The sequence below is a fragment of the Solanum stenotomum genome, chromosome 9 (assembly GCF_019186545.1).
Source record: "Solanum stenotomum isolate F172 chromosome 9, ASM1918654v1, whole genome shotgun sequence".
Taxonomy (NCBI): domain Eukaryota; kingdom Viridiplantae; phylum Streptophyta; class Magnoliopsida; order Solanales; family Solanaceae; genus Solanum; species Solanum stenotomum.
The window spans coordinates 10,863,984-10,868,890 of NC_064290.1; positions in this window are offsets into that span (position 1 = coordinate 10,863,984).

The window sequence follows — 4,907 nt, forward strand, 5'->3', positions numbered from 1 at the left end:
AATTGATTGTTGATTATTTGAGGTTGTTGAATTAATTTTCGGTTGTCAATACAAGTTACTTCTATATTCTTATTTTAGTATTTTTTTACTTGCGCACCATAAGGTAAATTTATTGTCTAATCTTAAAATCGAGAGAGGAGAGGTTAGATAGACCAGAGAATATAGAGAGCTCGGTCCACCCATTAAATTGAGGTGATTAGTGTTCAGGAGTGACGCCCAGATGAACACCTTGCTTGGTTACGAAATAGGATGAAATAAAAATGCTCGCCAGTTAGTATATTTATTCCCGCTCAACGATGTAGTTAAATAGCTAACTGGGGTAGGCGACGAGAGGAGTATAACCCAGATCATATCATCAACTTTATAAACCAGTAACTTGACAACTAAAGTTAGTTCTAAGCCAATAATATGATACATGATATTTATTATATGCTGCAGCCCTGGAATTGCTTTTAACTTGCTTGAAACATTTTATCAAAGTTGTTCACAAGTAGTCACTTTCAATCAGTGCATAATTATTAGTAGATAAACAATAAATCATCAACTCTTGAAAAGGTTACTTTCTACTTTTAGTTGTAGAATTAAGTGAATATAAATTGATCATAAGTCCCTTGGGAACGATAACTTGTTTCTTAAAGAATCTATATTACTTGCACGACCACGTTCACTTGCGTGTATATTATGGAGCAACAAGTTTTTGACGCCGCTGCCGGGGACTTAGAAATTGATTTCTTTTCGATCTTCTTTAGTCTACAATTAAAACTTTTAGATATTAATTACTTGATCTTAGCTTGTTATTGTAGACACTTGACTTTCAGGTCTGGCTAGGAAAAGAGAACTTGTCGAACCATATAACGACCCTGAACAAGTTCTATGAGAGCATAGAAAAATGAACTGTATGGAGCAAGGACGAGGAGAACTGGGTTTAGGTCTTCTAGGGAACATCAGGGATGGTAATCAAGACAACGTAAATAACCCGGAAAATGTGAACAACCAAGGAAACCCGAATAACAGAGGGAACATGAATAACCAAGGCATACCCCCTGGCATTCCTATCATCCCAGCAAGGCCTGTACGTGATATGGCAGTCCCACTCTCAGCTAATTTGGCATCTAGCATTAGGAAACCTCCACTGGGGGATAGATTTGAACTAAAGCAGAGCATAGTACAGATCCTCCATTCTAATGGGCAATTCACTGGTCTCCCCCATGAGGATCCTCAAATCCATGTTAAGACCTTCATAGATATTAATGATATATATATTCCAATTGGAGTCTCATCAGACTATGTGAGGCTGACATTGTTCACATACCCATTGTTAGGAGCCGCAAGGCGTTGGTTAGATTCTAAGCCACCAAACTCTATCACTACTTGGGATTGTCTAGCAAAAAAGTTCTTGAGTCGATTCTTTCCATCCAAGAAAACCGCTAAGCTGAGGGGTGAGATAATAAACTTTATTCAAAAGCTAGGGGAGGACATGTACCAAGCATGGGCGCGTTTCAAACAAATGTTGAATGCTTGCCCACACCACATGTAAACTAATGAGGTACTTGCTCACACTTTCTTGAAGGTTTAGACTATAATGCTCGTGCTCTTCTTAATAGTGCAGTAGGTGGACATGCCCTATCTAGAACAAGTGAAAAGTTCTTCGACTTACTTGATAAACTTTCTGAAGGGAACCAAGGATATGAGGGGGAAATGTCTTGAACCACAACCCAAAAGGCTGCAAGGATTTTAGATGTAGACTAAGCTACTGCCATAAAGGCCAAATTAGATGCAATGCAACATAACATGGCCCTACATTTTAAACAAATGGCTCTAAATCAGGCACCGGTAAACGTTGTACAACAGGCTGCAAACTGGTGTGAGGTGTGAGGTATGTGGTAGTGGAACTCATGAAACTGAGCAATGTGAGGCAAACCCAGATTCCGTAAATTATGTGGAAAATGCGCAAAGAGGTGGAGTTCAACAAAATTATGGCAATGCTTACTACCCTAGTTGGAGGAACCATCCTAACTTCTCATGGGATGGGAATCAAAACCAAAACCAGGCGCAAGGGGCTAACCAATACTGTTCTCAAGGGGATTCTGTTGTATTAATGACTAGTTGGCCAATTGCATTTTCTCCAAGAAAAGACGACCTACATGTTAAATCACCCACACTCTTCTAGCTAATAAATTTATCACAATTCACATGATAAGTATCCAAGACAAACAAGTATATTAATGTTAGACTCGTTAGTAAATTTTATTTAGATATTTGAAAGTGTTCAGTATATAGATATGTTATCAAGAAGTTAGAAGAATGTTAACGATTTTATTTATGTCATATTCTTTAATTATACATATTAATGTCAACAAGTCGTAAAATTTCATACTTATTTTAGTCGATACATATTTATATAACTAACTTATGCTGTATGTTTGAGAACACACGCGGACTTTTAAATATATGATCCGGAAGTGTCTAATAAGAACATATTATCATGTGTTCATCAAATGCTCAATTGAAACATGTTATTATTAATGTCTAAATAAAATTTGCTAATAAGTTAAAAGGATTGGCAATGTATTGAACCTCAGTATTATTAGGTATATAGTGTAATTTTCTTTTAATTAATTAATGTTGTAATGGAAAGTATAATTAATGGTATAAGAAGTATTTCAATATATAGCTTTCTTCTTAATTGTTTCTTAATCAGTCTAGCCTCGAAATATGAGAGGTGTGTCCATTCCCATAATTGTCAATTTATTACTCCCTCCGTCCCATTTTATATGTCACATTTTTACTTTGCACTTGCATTAAGAAATGAAGTAACTTTACCCTTCTACCCTTATTTAATGTTTTCTTAATTCAACTTTATTAATAAATGACAAGATTAATTAACTGGATAATGCTAAATGACTAGAAAATTTAGCTAGAATTTTTAAAAAATTATAATATTTTTTTTATTTTGAAATAAACTGATCTTTTTTCCATTTTTTAGTTAAAATGTATTAAAGTTAGAAGGATAAAAATGTTCAAAAAGGTAAAATAACATAGGTAAAATATCATTCTAGCCAAATTTTCTAGACAAAAGAATTTTTCCTAATTAACTATTCTATCAAGGGTATAATAGGTAAAATATGGTAATTTATGCATAAATTTATAAAATGACAAGTATTGTGGTCCAGCTATTTATAGGAAGGGATGACATATAAAATGAGACGGAGGGAGTATAACACAACTTGTTGAGTTAGAATAAATTTGGCGTGGATAATACTTATCAAATTTTAAGATTCAATGAGTTTTGGTTCTAACTTGAGATTCAAATTGCAACTCCACATGTTATTATACCAAAGGTAAAAGATAACATAATATTATTGGCTAAGATAGAGTTGCTTAGATGGTAAACATCCTTCGCTTATAACTTTAAGATTGTGAAGTTCAAAAAAAGGTATAAAAAAATATAATCTTCTATCTATATATAATAGGAAAAGATAAATTGCCACGTGTCAGCACCACAAAATTAGTAGATATATTAAATAATAAATGACAATTTATAAAACAAAAACAAAACAATATTTTTTTAAAAAAATCAAAATTCTATTTGAAATTCCAAAAAAATAAAAACCGTATGATGGCTGTTAAAAATTTGTGGAATCAGTAGTCTTTTTAAAAATTAAAAATCAAAATTGTATTTGAAATTCCAAAAAAAAAAACCGTATGATGGCAGTTAAAAATTTGTGGAATCGGTAGTCTTTTTAAAAATTTGCCATCACTGCTAATTAAAATACATTAATTGCCATCACTAATGATTAAAATAAAATAAAATAAAAAATGAATACATACAACAAAAAAAACATATTTAATATTTTAAAAGTATTAACAAATGTTAAAATCATTACTATTTTTTAAATATCATATAATAAAAAAATCAATTTAAAAAATATTAAAAATCTAATTTTAGAAGAAAAAAAATCCGCGTAAACAAAAAAGAGATTCAAATAATTTGCTTATGCATAATTATAGATTTTTACTTTACTTTGAAAATTCCCTTTATATATATCTTCAATCTGTATATAATAGGAGTAGTAAGAAGTGACACCTATTAGCACCAGATAAATTTTCGAATTTCTATACAATTAAAATTATTAAAATTAATTATATGTAGCTAATTTAAATAATACATTACAATTTGAAAATCAAATTAGAAATTTTGAAGCAGTTTTTTAAATTAACGTGACATATTTTAAAACAATTTTAGAAATTAACATTATATAACTTTAAAGCATTATTTAAGTGATATACAAAAATAATCTGAACTTACCTTAAATTAACATGAATTGTAAATAAAATATTGTACAAATATAAACATTTCCATAATATAAACAAAAAATGTTAAAAAATTTTGTTGTCATGTTCTTCCTTGAAGTGTTAAAAAACTTTACGTAAGGTTTTATTATAGAAACTTCTATTGTTTATATATTTCCTTTCAATGTATAAAAAAATAGTAACCAACTAAAATATGTCATGTACTTTCTTTTAAGAATAAATTTATTTACTAATTGCTATTTAAATTTAAATCGACAGATTTAAACTGCCCAATACATTATATCAGACTTTACATACATTTCGAATGAAGAATTTGTTCATGGGATAAGCACTTTTTTTTATAAAAAAAATAAAAGAAAAAGAAAAATATAAAAAAATAAATAAATATTAAATAACCAAAACCAATTATAAAATTTGTAATTAACAAATTAATTTAATATTATAAATTTCAAACATAAAAGACCACACCAACACAAAAAATAGAATATATAATAATAAAAATTAATTGAAAATCTGAAGAAAAAAAATGCAATTTACAAATTAAAAAAATAAATAACAACTCACCGTTAAATTACCTTTTGAATTCCTATAAT